The sequence below is a fragment of the Ctenocephalides felis genome, unplaced genomic scaffold (assembly GCF_003426905.1).
Source record: "Ctenocephalides felis isolate EL2017-DRISC unplaced genomic scaffold, ASM342690v1 CF-g0.4_SCAFFOLD_03570, whole genome shotgun sequence".
Classification (NCBI taxonomy): Eukaryota; Metazoa; Arthropoda; class Insecta; order Siphonaptera; family Pulicidae; genus Ctenocephalides; species Ctenocephalides felis.
This window is the reverse complement of record NW_020539724.1, coordinates 23974908-23990885: the sequence shown is the minus strand read 5'-3', so window position 1 is coordinate 23990885 and position 15978 is coordinate 23974908. Positions and strand designations below refer to the sequence as shown.

At 29.3% G+C, this 15978-nt stretch overlaps 4 non-coding genes across 4 annotated transcripts; 2 read left to right on the top strand and 2 right to left on the bottom strand.

Annotated features, from left to right (window-relative positions):
- Window positions 1-417: 417 nt before the first annotated feature.
- On the bottom strand, window positions 418-491 carry Trnat-agu. The gene has a single exon. It is a non-coding gene; the product is annotated as a tRNA-Thr (tRNA).
- A 187-nt stretch (window positions 492-678) lies between these two features.
- On the top strand, window positions 679-751 carry Trnak-cuu. Its single transcript has one exon. It is a non-coding gene; the product is annotated as a tRNA-Lys (tRNA).
- Window positions 752-1994: 1243 nt separating this feature from the next.
- On the bottom strand, window positions 1995-2067 carry Trnak-cuu. Its single transcript has one exon. It is a non-coding gene; the product is annotated as a tRNA-Lys (tRNA).
- Window positions 2068-2597: 530 nt separating this feature from the next.
- On the top strand, window positions 2598-2670 carry Trnar-acg. The gene has a single exon. It is a non-coding gene; the product is annotated as a tRNA-Arg (tRNA).
- The last annotated feature ends 13308 nt before the right edge of the window (window positions 2671-15978 follow it).

Here is a 15978-nt window from a genome sequence, read left to right as displayed (position 1 = left end):
TTTTTTTTAAAGGTATACTTAAATGTTTTTTCTAAGGTTTGCTCGATTTTTTGTGATTACTATCAACATATAACCTACCCTGCGGGAAGTTAACAAGTTGTTGATCTGTCGACGGCCCAGATATAAATGATTTTATATTTAACATTTTCTTTTGTTTTATAAAATTCTGAGTTTTACAATAGCTAACCCAAAGTTTGTGATCTATAATAATTTTTATTACGGGTCGCATTGCAATTTTCATTTTTTTAAGATATTGCTATCTATGATTATCTGTTATATATTAAATATAAATACGTAATTCTTGACATTGTGTTATAAATAAACTATATACTCGTCAATCTAATATGAATCTAGAAGCAAAAATAGAATGATCATTACTAAATAAAAAGAATTTAAATAAAAATTGAGAAAGTCTCAAGGCTCCGGCGAGATTCGAACTCACGATCTCCTGTTTACTAGACAGGCGCTTTAACCAACTAAGCCACGGCGCCACAATTTTAGAACAAGTTTAAATAGGTCAGTTATTTGGGTTTAATTTATACTGTATTATTGTTATTATTTCGGACTCTGCTAATTGAAGATAACATGAATTAATATAATATATGATAACAAGTATGAATTTCAACTAGAGAAAATGTAAACACAGCTCGAGTAAGTAAACAAAAATGGGTTAGACAAGCCCGGCTAGCTCAGTCGGTAGAGCATGAGACTCTTAATCTCAGGGTCGTGGGTTCGAGCCCCACGTTGGGCGAAAACTTTTGTTATATATAATTTTAATTAAATTCATAAAGCTAAAAAAATTCGAAATTTAATGATGATTTTTGAAAGTTTTAAAAATGTTTACGAAATAAAAAAAGCAAAACTAGTGGTGCATGGCTTTGTGCCATAAGGCAAATTGCTGAAATTTTCTCTACTGACAACTAAATTATTAGAAAAAGTTTTCAAAAAATGACTTTTTTGGAAAATTAGATATTTTTGTATTTTGATTTATTTTGAAAATTTTGAACTTTTTTTTAAAGCAATCGTACTGCATAGCTATTTTGGAATCGAAATTTCAAGCGCGTGAGCGCCTCATAGTCGTTTAACGTGTGAACATTGGTGCGGAACCCATATAAATGTATAAAAAATTTGTACTTTTTATTATAATCTTTATAAATTATCTGATAATACAATGTACATAGGTCTTATGTTCAGTTTTGATCGCCAAATGGCATTATTTTTCACCAGTTGCCAAAAACTAATCAGCACGTCACCTTACCAGTAGGAATCGAATGTTTTTTGAATTATTCAAATCGGTTAATGAGTGTTCGTAAAATCGTCAACAAAAATTTGTATCCGCACACACACATACATACATACATCAATTTTTTCTAAGGTATGCCAAAATTTTCAGAAACCTCTGAAACGTGAATATATATAAAAAAAAAATATTTTCGATTTTTTTGCGATTACTATAACTTACCTTACGGGAATTTATTTATGCAACTGATCATAATTTAGGTCGATAAATATGTGATATACGTTACAATTTTGTCGCAAAATAATCATTACTTTCTACTTAATCAAAAATATAAAATTACTTTTTCCGTAGCGAAATTATAAGCAAAAGACAGACGAACTCAATTACATAATAGTAAAGAATACCCTGTTTTATTATGTAGAAAATATTAGTTAATAGCAGAATAGAAAAAATGCGAACTACCTAAAGCCCTGAAAAGAATATCATCTACCTGTTCATATTACATAAATCTGCTTTGAAGATCAGCACGCGTTAATAAACGCTAATCTTACAAATCCAGTTCACATTCTCCTACAATTATAACATCAGAACATAAAACGAAGCAGGCAAATAAGTTGTTCTGGCAAATTATTAACTTCGAATAGTAAAAAATAAAGTAAAACCTCAATAAATTCATGAGATAATAGAACACCTTATATCCATAAGACATAAATTAGTTTTTATGTAATAAATAAATAAATATTATAAAGGTAATCGCCCAACGTGGGGCTCGAACCCACGACCCTGAGATTAAGAGTCTCATGCTCTACCGACTGAGCTAGCCGAGCTTGTCTAACCCATTTTTGTTTACCTACCTCGAGTTGTGTTTACATTTCTCTAGTTGAAATTCATACTTGCTTATCAGATATTATATTAATTCATGTTATCTTCAACTAGCAGAGAGTCCGAAATAACAATAATATAATATAAACTAAACCCAAATAACTGACCTATTTAAACTTTCTCTTCATGTGTGGCGCCGTGGCTTAGTTGGTTAAAGCGCCTGTCTAGTAAACAATAGATCGTGAGTTCGAATCTCGCCGGAGCCTTAATATATATATATATATTTTTATACACTATTTAGTCGATGTTTTAATGATCATTCTATCTCTGCTTCTAGAGCATATTAGATTGATCAGTATATAATTAAAATTGTTATACACATAACGATGTTGATTTTATTCTGTTATCATATTGAAGTATTTAATACAAAGCTATATAGAAAGTCTAATATTAAAAATTCAAACTGTATTTAATTTAAAAAAATATATTAAACAGTTGCTTTGGAATGAAAGACTTTCTAAAAAGTGTTTGCATGGGTCTTGTGGCGCAACGGATAACGCGTCTGACTACGGATCAGAAGATTCCAGGTTCGAATCCTGGCAGGATCGTTTGTATTTTAATTAAATACATTTTTATAGTATTTCAATGCAATATTAATATATTTTATCACGTACATAAAGTTGAAAGCAATTTTATATTCATTATATTCTCAGATAAAATAGCTATGATGCATATGATGCATAGTTGATAACAAATTGATGCACTTGTGATAACACTTGGGTAAAGTCGAACTAAAGGTGTATTTAGACATTTGTGACATATGGAGGTGAAAGTTTCAGCTCTTTTTTTAAATAAAAGATTGATATATCAGTAAACCCAAATAATATATATTATTATATGATGTGAATACGAATAAAAGTAAAACATTATAAGTTTTATATTGGCTACGTCGAGCGCTACGACGCATGGAGGCACGGGTAAAGTAAAAAGGCAGGTACAGAAAAATTCGACCAATACCAAAGCTGGCAAAATGGGTTTTGTTTTTATTTGGCATCTTAGATAAAAGAATCTGAAGAGTGTTGGCGGTCCTCATATTATGCATTCTCGACGCCCTACAGCGCCCGCTCTATACTGTAACTTCCATAGTTCATATTTTACAGACAAAATAAAAGATCTTGTAAATTAGAAGATGACGTTTATTTAAGTTTACATGAAAAGTAAATGATTAGAGTTCAATTAAGTGGAGTTAGAATAAAGGATCCTGTCTCATATTTCTTTATAAACTCAATTGCAAAGTTAAAATTATTTCAAGTATAAAGTGAGCTTTAGATTTTTAGCTAGAATTAAAATTAAATCCAAATTATTTTCGATATTCAAAAAACTAATTTTTGCGAGCCCGGAGCTTCCGATTTGAATAATCCAAAAAACATTTAATTCGTAATGATGAGGAGAATTGGTGACTAGATTTTGGCAAATATAGGCCCAGTTGTTTCGGAGATACGAAGCAAAAATGTGCAAAAATGGCAGTTTTTGAGAGAACATAGCACCTCATTTGAATGAATGAAAACATTCGATTCCTTCGATTTCGAAGATGTTATTAATAGGTATTAATCGTAGTGGGTACCCGGGTACCCGGTTATTGAACGGAGGGGTTATCAAATTGGATAGTTAATAACTTTTATTAAAATAATTGAATTGGATTTTTTTTATGAAAAATGAGTTAAATTACTTCAACTTTGGGGATCTCGATGGCCATACATTTTTTTTAAGTAGTAGTTAATATTTTTCACCTACAACTTGAAATGGATACCCGGGTACACGGTTATTGAACGGACCGTTAACCGCTCAATGAGGCGTGGAGATTAGTTTTTGGGCATGGCAGGCCCAGCCGTTTTGAACATATGAGGAAAAAAGTTCTGAAGATGATAATTCAGTTTTTGAGAGGTCCGATTTGAATGATGACAAAATACTTTAATTTTATTGACGAAATTTGGATTTGATTAAATTTTTGGGAAGGCAGGTCCAGTGATTTCGAAGATTCATAAATAATAAAGAGTTTGAATAAATACTATCGATCAAATGCCTGTAGATGAAGTGTAAAAATTTTGCAGCAAAATTAATAAATCCCAAATTCAAAATTTTTCTTTTGAATTATTGTCTATTTATTAGACATCAATGAGTTGCATATTTATATATTACTATTTTATTGTTATATGATAATTGCTATATAGCCTTCTCATATGGTAATCATTGTTAACAGCATTAAATTTATTTAATGTTTTTTTTAAGTAAAACTTCTTTAGGCGCGACTAGGGTATAAATCCGTACAAATGCAACAGAAGTGCGTTACGGTAGATAAGATAAGTTAAGAGGCGAGTGCCAATAATTCGTCATTTGCTTTCGATGATATCATTTTTATACGGGTTGATTGTGATTAGTCGTCGCGTATGTGAATAGAGATCTGTCCTTGTATGGGTACCGGCATCAACGTTGTTTGCGTACTGATATCAACAAGGAAATCGGCATAGATAAATAAACATTTTAAAGTTACATCGTAGTACAGATCTTGACAAATCGATCATGTCATATTTGAAGTATGACTTTAATTACTTTATTGTTAAATATTATACATATTTTTAATGTTATTATAAATACATAATTTATAATTTATCATTATATAAATGGGTGTAGTGGTTGACACTAATAAATGTGTGCATCAGGAGTGTTACCATATTACTAATAAACATTATTCAAAATTGTTATACGATGTATTTATTTTTACTTAAATGCCATCTTGTACAGTAGCAAATAAGTTTTACTTCAATCGCGTGTGAACCTTACGCACACTCTTTTTTTTAATTATCACAGGCCTACAAATTTAAATTATTACAGCGTTAAAACCCCTTCAATGAAATCAATCAATTCTTGTCATTCACAACCTTTCAGCATTTATGATACGAGTCGATTCTAAGAACTTCGAACGAAGATTTCGGAGTCTTTTCTTGTGGCTTCATCCCTCTCATGCCATTTGGGGCTGTATCGATTATGGGGATGGTAATTGCATTTGAATACATAAACTGGCGAACCTCAAATTTAATTTCATAAAAACTCTAAAACATTTACAACACAAAGAACAGCGATTCATCCTTAGCCTGATTTATACACTTCTCCTCCACCGATGAAAATTGTAGAATAAATCTGTCTGATGTAAAAAGTTATAAATGTTCAAACAGAATCTCAGATAATGTTATTTCAAGTATAATGGGATTTTTATTTGAATATTATATATATGTATATATGTATTTGTATAAAAACTTCTCGGGTCATTATGTTTTTGATCGATTTTTTGAGTTTATGAAAAAGCTCAATTTGTACTTAAAAAAACAGTTAATTTTTTTGCCAAGGTTTGTCTAAACTTAACACATTTTTTAATACATAAATTTACGTTCGAAAGGTTTCTGAACAGTTTGAAATGCCTTAGAAAAAAGGATGTATGCTATATGTATGCTTGGATACAATTTTCCGTCCGCGATATCGCGCGCATGTATCAACCAATTTGAATGATTCGAAAAGCATTCAATTCCTACTGATGGGGAGAGAGCTGATTAGTTTTTGGCAAAGCAGATCTAACCAAATGTGCCGAATTTTCAGGGAAAAAAAATCAAAAAGGTTAAATTAGTTGTTGGGAGAACGTAATGTCCAGTTTGAATGATTCAAAAAACTTTTTTTTTGTATGGATCAAGTGGAAATATGACTAAATTTTTGGGAAGGCAGATCCAGCGATTTCGGAGATACAGTGGGAAATGTATTGGCAGGCTAAAATGATCATTAGACATATGCACATCAAATTATCTGATATTTTCTAGAGATTTAAACATGAATACTAATTTTGTTAAAAATTTATTTGCGTACCAAGATTTTTTAATTTTTAAAGTTCACTTATATTGTTCAAATAAATTTAAAAATTTTGAAATTTTTTCTTCAACATTCTTAAAAGTATACAATGTTTTATAATTCAAATATAAATTTTCTTCTAAGTAAGTGTAAGAAATATATCCTCAGATGGATTTATTTAGCATCTCTACGATCGTCACTGTATAGAACGATAAAATATATGGTAATTATAAATATCTATTTGAAAATATTCAGAACAATTGTTATTAATCACTGATTAACATTATTTGATTATTAATTTTTTTCCTAGAACATTTAATTCTGGTACGGAAAGTTCCAGTAATTTGCCTTAAGGTATGATGATATGCACCACTAGTAGCAATTTCTAAAGTTGACGTCATACCTTCTCAAGTTTAACAATTAGACATTATTTTGTAATTTTTAATTATTGTAAATTTGCGCCAATTATCGTATATACTTCCAAAATCCCAAAATTTTACCAATTTGGTTTGATAATCATAAACTTTCCGATAAAGATGTTAGTTTTAACCAGCAGAAATTTTATGATTTTTCAACAAGACCAAAATTTGAAAAACTATGTGATTTGTCATTATGTTTTAAACTGCTTTGATTTCAAAATTTTATAAGCCATTCTATGTTTAACACTTTTTTCTAAATTTCAAAGAAACGGCTCGGCCGATGGTCACTGAGAAATGATAATCCCCATTGAGACACATCAAATGGTTTTTAAATTACTAAAATCGGTTCAGGCGTTTTTGAGAAAACGTCGATGAAAGATCTAATTTTGACAAATGCCAAAAAAACGATACCAACTTTTGCAAACTTTGACGAATTTTCAAAGTTAAACCAATTGTCGTAGGGCCGTAATATTTTAGTATGATCTAGAAGACTATAGTATCTACCGTCAAAAAAATAATAATAGAAATCGTCGAAAAAATTTTTTTAACACTTTATTACAAGAAAACGGCCCGGCCGATCTATACCAAAAACCAATCAATATCTTTCGAACGGTTTTTGAACTTTCATAACCGGTTCAGAATTGCGGGCTAAAACGTGGACGAAATTTTTTTCACTTTTCTGCTATTATTTATTAAGAAACGTCTCGTCCGATCGTCTCACAAAACTGACAAACGATAGTCCTCGTCGAGATACATCGAATGGCTTTTAAATTTTTGAAATCGGCTCTGCCGTTTTCGAGAAAACGTCACACACACACTTCCTTTTTCCAAATTTGGTCTTATTCGATTCAGAATGGCTTTAAACGTCGAGAAAACATAAAATTAGCGAATCAAATTTTTTGATAAAACCATAAACTTCTCCTTCGGTAAGTTAATGAATGTCTTAATGCAAAATCATTTCTACGGCATCATTTACTAATGGATGCATATATTTATTTGCAAGTGAATTTGCGGTTAAAATCCATTCCAGAAGTTCAGAGTTAACTTATCTCAAATTACAGTCTACATAATAGAATATATATGTGGATATATATACATATATACATAAATGTGTATATGTCAATAAATGTGTGTATGTGTCAATAAATGTGTGTATGTGCTCATGTGTACTTATATTCATCTAATTTAACTCAGAACTTGGTGTTCCAACTTATGGTTAAGTGAACAGTGCTCGGCAGAGAATCTAGCAGAAGTTTCTCTAAGGCACATGACATCCAATTGTAAATAGTCGCTTTTGAGCATAAATAATGGCCTGTTATTTCGTGCCAACGTCAAAATGATTCAGGAATTCTAAGGACGCCGAAATTAGATTATGGCAGAACGATGTGCTTAACTTCTACCACACGAGAGGTGCAGGAAATAGTTTCAGAAAGCATTGTAATAAGATAATGAACTTTTAATTCCAAAAACAAATATTTTGATTATTTGCTGAGAATTAACTTGAAGATGTAATAAACGACATCTCCTAATGAAAACAGAAAATTTTGCTACTGCCAGCCTTCCGTTTATTGACTTGAAGGCGAAGTTTAGGTTTCTTTTCTCTAGAATATGCGATTTAATAATTTTATATTTTTCTAACAAATTTATTCTGAATCATTTGAAACCAAATTTGGAAAAGTTTGTTAAAGATTTGGAGTAGTGTGTTAAGGACTCGCGTTGATTAGTTTTGTGCTAAAATGGCCAAGCCAGCGTGAACAAAATTAACCAAGCGATTTTTTATGATTAGCAGAAAATTGCAAAATATTTGTTCACGGTTCAAGCAAAAATCCTGAACCGATTTTAAGATTTGATCAACTTTTAAGTAAAAAAGAGTGCGCATAAGGATCACACGCGATTGAAGTAAAACTTATTTGCTACTGTAAAAAGTAGCAATTTAAAGTTATGTAAAAATAAATACATCATATAATAATTTTGAATGATGTTTATTAGTAATCTGGTAACACTCGTGATGCACATATTTATTAGTGTCAACGATTATACACATTTATTAATAATAAAATATAAATTATATATTTATAATAGCATTAAAAATATGTATAATATTTAGAAACAATAATGTAATTAAAGTCATACTTCAAATATGACATGATCGGTTTGTCATTGTAATTAGCATTTAGAAATTAACTTTCATTAGAGAAATGAAGTAATTGCTGAATAAATTCTGTAATATTCGTTCACACAATGGATTATTTTAAACAACGCCTAAACAAATATTGTTTTCGCAATTTCACTCATCATTGTGTTTGAAGAACTTCATGTAATTAAAATTAACATACATTCATTGACTGCTTGTATTTTTTTTTGGCGATATAATCTCATTCTTTGAACAGCTGTGATATCTGTCTTGACTAAAAAATATTTTCCATTTAAATAACTTCAAAGATTTATAGAAACTACGAATAATATAGAAATAATTTCTAATCAATAAACTTACGTTTAATACAAATGTTTAATTTGTTTTATTATTTTCAAGGAACAGGGTAAAATATTTATCTGATTCAAGCATCTTTCATTAAATCAAGATTTGTACCACGATGTAACGTTAAAATGTTTATTTATCTATGCAGATATCCTTGTTGGTATCGGTACACATACAACGTCGATGCCTGTACGCATACAACGACAGATCTCTATTCACATACGCGACGACTGATCACAATCGACCCGTATAGAAATGATATCATCGAGAGCGAATGACGAATCATTGGCACTCGACTCTTATCTGCCGTAACGCACTTCCGTTGCATTTGTACGGATTTACACCCTAGTCGCGTCTAAAAAAGTTTTACTTTAAAAATATTGAAATGGTGAAGATCAACAGGACCGGTTTTTCGTAACTGAATGTTAAAAACATGTTTTTGGCGATATAAACAAGCAATAGAGTTTGTGATCTTAACAAACGTCATAAAATTTTATAGTGCTTCAAAAAGTGGTATAATTATAAAAATTCAAAAAAACTTCTCTTTTGGAAAGTAAATAAATAATTGAGATAAGTTAATATGAGAATATTACACACCTTTATGTATTGATAAGATCTGTTATCTTGGTCCAGCATGTAGAATGTGTTTTTTAGTAATGTTTTCGCTACATATATTTGTGTTATATCCTCATAATAAATGAAATTTTTTGCTGACATATGAAAAAACGTATACATAATGCTTTGTAATTTTATTTTTTTCTGGAATTTCATATTGCCGCCAGCGCTATAAAGACTTATTTATTTGCATCAAGAGACAACAAATTAATTTTATAGAGTTTGTGATTTTGCACACACGAAGGAATTATGTTTGAAACAAACATAACTTACAAACAAAAAACCTTATTAATATACATATAAAATGAACAAAAATATATTTTAATTTTTAACAATTAAATTACGAGAACTAATTTGCTATTATATTAAATGCAGTATTAGAAGATTGTATGTTTTTCTTAGTATTAGTAAGAGAAACAACATATGTATCTATTGATCAATTTTTGTTGAATGATGATTTTTATTCCTCGAATGTTTATATACGATACGGGAAGTTCCAGTAATTTGCCTTGAGGTGCCATCATTAGATTTTATAATTGTATTATAATAGAGTTCTAACCAATATTCTAAAATAATATTCTCAAATGATTCCGCAATTCATAATGATATGCATATAAGAAATGAAAGGTGTACGTAATAAGTTTAATGATATTTGCATTTCAGTTTTCAGCGACTTATTTGATCACGATGTCGTTATTAAGAGCATAGTCGTTTGATGTTTTCTCATTTTCTACATTTTATTCAATATACGCAAATATTTGCATATGTTTTGGTAATAATTCAAAGGGTAATATGAATTAACTGTATTTCCTTGAAGTAGATTCAAAACAAATTTAATAGTATTCGTTAGCATATGTATGAAGATGAAATATTAATTATGCATAAATGTTGAAAATAATTTAGTATAACTTCACGCAGGGTAAGTTTTTTTTTGAGGACTTTGATTATTTTTAGATTTGAAAAATAGATAGGTTTGTGCATTTAGTTTGCATATATGGGAAAGCTAGGGGCTTGTTGTAAGAGTATTAAGTGAATATATCTTGAGATCCACTGATTACATTTCTACGAAATAAAGCTATATAGACGTCTTAGCTATTTCTCTACTGAATCAAGTGAAAATAATTCCATAACTTATGTTCATTATTTCACAATTAATCGCTTTCTAAAAAAGTGTGTTAGGTGATTTTCACCTAAAACTAATCAGTATCATTCCCAACTAATATCTTTCGAAGAGTTTTTTTTTTTAAATCGATTCGATAGTATGAGCTTAAATGTGGACGAAAAGTATAACACTTTTTTCAAATTACAAATAAATGGTTTGGCAGATCGTCGCACAAAACTTAGAAACGATAGTCCTCATTGAGATACATCAAATGGCTTTTAAATTTCTGAAATTGGTTCAGGCGTTTTTGAGCAAACGTCGATGATTTAACAAATGCCAAAAAACAAAACTAATTTTTGCATACTTTGAAATTTTTTTTAAATTAAACTACTTGTCGTTGGGCCGTAATATTTTAGTATGATCTATAAGTCTTTGGTATCTACCGTCAAAAAAGAATCATAAAAATCGCCGGATTTTTTTTAATACGTTTCTACAAGAAAACGGCTCGGCCGTTCTCTACTAAGAACTAGTCAACAGGGTTCCCAACCAATATCTTTCGAATAGTTTTTGATTTTTCAAAATTGATTCAGAATTGCGGGCTAAATCGTTGATGAAAAAGTTTTCACTTTTCTTCGACTTACAACGAAACGGCTTGGCTGTTCGTCGCGCAGAATTGATAAAAGCTAGTCCTCATCGAGTTACATCAAATGGCTTTTAAATTTTCGAAATCGGTCCAGCCGTATTTACTAACACATACTTTTTCCAAATTTGGTATAATTCGGTTCAGAATGATTGAAACGTCAAAAACATAAAATTAGCGAACCTACTTCTTCGGTAAGTTAATTAATTTTATATTTTTGGTCCAAAATGACACATCATGGTTTACATTCCCTTGATACAGATAGCTTCTAGCACTTCTTAACAAATTATTGAAAAACGTCATAATAATTCTGAGTGTATTATAAACCGTTATAGAGATTATACTATAAAACGAATACGCCCTCACATAAAACTGTCCATATATTAACCAAACAAATTCGATTTCACCTTCTATTTCCTAGCATAAATATGTAAATTGTTATTCACGTTTTAAAACAAGTCCGCTCCAGAATTCGTGACCATTTACATATATAAATTATCTGCATATCTATCTGAATTTTAAAAATATCCTTTGTTATTCAAATAATACAAAATTACATTTATATTTAATTTCCACTCAAAACCGTATCAGATGTGTTTACCACCTTCGTAGTTTACATGTCAAAGTGGAAATTAATTTCAGAATCTTGAACATCGCGCGTTAAGGTATTCAAATTAAATTGTCTGTGAATCACAGAGCTTATCAAAGTTTTAGAGAACTTTGGCGGTGGAGCGTTTTTGTGATCTTCAAATTTGTAATGTAATAATCGTTGGAAACAGAACAAGGAAAATGGTCTGCAAAATGAATAGCAAGATAAATAAAAGAATGAAGAAATTTTGTTACTTATTACTTTTTGCAGTCAGGTTGAGTGCTTATTAGCCAATTACTCGAGCTTTCCGTTCTCTGAAATTATGTCATTAGATGAATAAATTTTATTAACTCCTTTAACTTTAACTTATTCGTAAACGTTTGAATTTACAAATACTTTGAAATTAACTTCCCGTAGGGTAAGTTATAGTAATCGTTCATCGTTCAAAAATCGAAATTGAATTTTTTTGTATATTTTCACGTTTTCAAGGTTTTTAAACATTTTTGGCATACCTAAAAAAAAATAGATGTGTGTGTGTACTTATGGATACAATTTTTCGTCCACGTTTTTTGGCGCAAGGATCAACCAATTTGAATGGTTCAAAAAACATTCGATTGTTATTAAAGTAGGTCCATCCGTTTCGGAGATGCGGAGGTGAATGTACAAAAAATGAGAATTTTTGAGAAAACTAAGCATCCGATTTGAATTATTAAGAAAAAATTCTGCTTGTGTTGTTGAAACGATTGCTTTCGGGAATAGTTTTGTTCAATTTTTTTTTTCTAAATTCCCAAAAAATATTTTTAACTTTCCGTAGGGTCAATTATTCTAATCGTCCAAAAATCGAAATTGAAAATTTTTACATTCTTCACGTTTTGAAGGTTTCTGAACATTTTGGCATACCTAAATACAACTTTTTTGGCTATAAATACAACTTTTTGTCCACATTTTCGGGCGCACGGATCAACCGATTTGAATGGTTCAAAAAACATACGATTCCTATTGATAGGTAGTTGTGCTGATTAGTTTTTGGCAAAGGCAGAACCGGCGGTTTCGGAGATAAAGAGCTAAATGTGCCAAAAGTGGCAGTTTTTAAGAGAACTAAGGGTCCGATTTGAATTATTCAAAGAACTTTCTGCTTGTTTAAACAAAATAATTGCTTTCTCAAAAAAATTTTTTTTTGTATATGGAAAATATTTCAGATTTTAATTGTAATTCTGACTTAAGTTCTAATATACTTTATACAAATAATCTCAACTTTGCAATTCAGTTTATATAATTCTTATAAATATTAGATAATGTTACAGTATTTATTTTTAATAATCTATTTGAAAACATTTAATATTTCTCGAACATCTTTTTATGGTACGGGAAGTTCCAGTAATTTGCCTTAAAGCACGATGCCATACACACAACTAGTTTTAAAAATTTAATTGTGCCCTTCATTTTAAATCCAATTGATTAAGTTTTGTTTTTTTTACTTTTCTGTAAACATATATTAACGTCGTGGTTTAATTCATAAACTCTTATATTTTGTCTATATTACAGTATTTATAATAATCTATTTGAAAACATTTATTATTTCTCGAATACTTTATTATGGTACGGAAAGTTTTAGTAATTTGCTTTAAGGCACGATATCATAAAACACTAGGTTTTCAAATTCATTGCTTATAATTATTAATTATTAATTTATTAATTATTTGAAGAATTATAATTTTCTTAACTTAATTTTAGAAGCCTAATAATAAGGCCATATAATAATAATACGGAAGTCAAGTAAATATGTGAAAATAAAAAATAAGTTTTTGAATAGGTTAGGGTGCAGTACAAAATAAAAAATAAGTTTTTGAATAGGTTAGGGTGCAGTACAAAGGTCTAATTTAACTTTGAGCTATATTGTGAAAAGCAAACCAATTACATCATAATAAATCACACATATCAAACAAACAACTATCAGTTTTTTGCTGTTTCCCAAAAAATTGTCACCTGGTCTTTTTTACCCCATAGGCAAGATAAATTGGGAAAGCCAGATAACAAACAAATGTCTTAATTTTAATTTTAAAGGGATTTTTAGAAATAATAGCTACATTATTCAACCAAATCAAAACATAAATTTTATAGGCACATTTTTTATACTGAAATAACACTGTATATAATCATGATCTGGTATTTCGTAAGAAATATTCATTAGCAGAGTTGAAATAACTATTTATCTAATTAAATTGTAAACTTTTTTATTTACTATTTTTTATTGTTGGCACCTTTTCCAGGTTTAGTTGGTCCTTTTTACTTCACTCAAATGTAAGCTTTTATAGAGGTTATACAAAAAAACAGTTGAATATAACATAAAAATAACAATACATCTTATAATACAATTAAATAACGTATACTTAAATATTTCAAAATAAATCTTTAAAAAAGCTTGATCTGCATTGTCCAAAAACTAATCAGCACGTCTCCTTATTAATAGGAATCGAATGCTTTTTGAATATCTCAAATTCAAAATTCATTTAGTCGATCCGTATTCCTGAAATCGTCGACAAAAATTTGTATCCGCACACACACACACATACATCCATTTTCTCTAAGGTTTGCCTAAATGTTGAAAAAGCTTTGAAACGTAAAGATATATAAAAATGTTTATTTTCGATTTGTTTGCGATTACTGTACCTTACCCTACGGAAAGACATATATTTGTTTTATATGATCTGAAAATTTATAACTATTTCATAGATTGAAATTGTTATGAAATATGTTTCTGATATTTCACCGAACTTTTTCAACAAAATTATAAATTTTTCATATTTGCAGTTTATTTTAAGTGGAGAATGAAATGCCAAATAATGACGTTAGTTCTATTTTTAGATTGTTATCTGTATTTGTATTATACTTCACGTTATTTTCAAGTGCATTTCAAAATTGCATCAATGTAAAATATTTATTCAGATTATTTTTAATAAATGATGTTTATACAATTTTCCGATAGTCAAAGCACTGCTTTTCAAATGCTTTTTATTTTATGATAAATATTTGACCATAGTAGTATCAACAGTATAAAAAATACCATTTATTGTTTTAGTATAACATTTAATGAAAAACTTGTAAATATAGTTTATCACAATTACAATAATAAGAAATTAAAGAGAAATGTTGAATATAAATGAAACTGATTTATTTTAAAGTTTTATAAACAGAATTTAATGTGATATGATGATCATCTTGGCAATTACCTGAAAATGGCAAATAAAGATTGTTTGAATGCCTCAAGCATCACTAAATTTAATAATTTCACCGGGCAACTATCCCAAAATTATTTCAAATATCATTATATTATCAAGAAAATTATATTATTGTATAATTTATATTTCATTTACTAACTTCCCAAAGCAGAAGTTCATGGTTTTTGCCAGTATCCCAGTTTGCTTGACGTTTCAATATATTCTGCATCATGTGATCTCATAAAAATCTATGTATTTATGTAAGCCGAAAATTGACCTTTCGTAGACGTTTTTTAGAAAAAAACGGCTGATTTAATTTTTTTTAATGTTTCAGATCTTGCTGAAAAGTGCAAAATATTTTGTCAACGTTTTCGACAAAAATCCTCAATCGATTTTGCAGTTTTCGACAAAAATCAAGAGATATCAGTTGGGAATCTTGCTGACTAGTTTAGTAAAAATTGGCCAAACCATGTCTTCACAATCATTTATTGAATTTTTTTTTTTTGACGATGAATTTGACGAACCCGGGGTAAGTAAATCTCAATTCTTATTGATTTTTTTTCATGTATCTGTAAGTTCAAGCAACTTGTCTTAAGGTGAAATGCCATTTACAACTAATTGTGAAGTTGCGATTTTATTATTTATCCAAAAGTTTTTTTTTAATTTTTTTAGAACGAACACAAATCTCTTATTCATATCGTTAATTGAATACATTTCGTAAATATTTGATTACACTCCACGAATTACCTTGTCAATTAAATGATAATGTAAATTCAGCCACTATTTTACCAGATTTTAATTCTTATAATTTTTGATGAATCTTGCTACACACTTTAGTACATTTTTTTAAAAGTCGAGACTCTCAAGGTTAATTAATTTTGAAAAGTTGAAATACACAGTTCAACAATAAGTCGGAACACCTAAAAACTTGAGACAATTGAGGTCCTAGAAATTTTATAC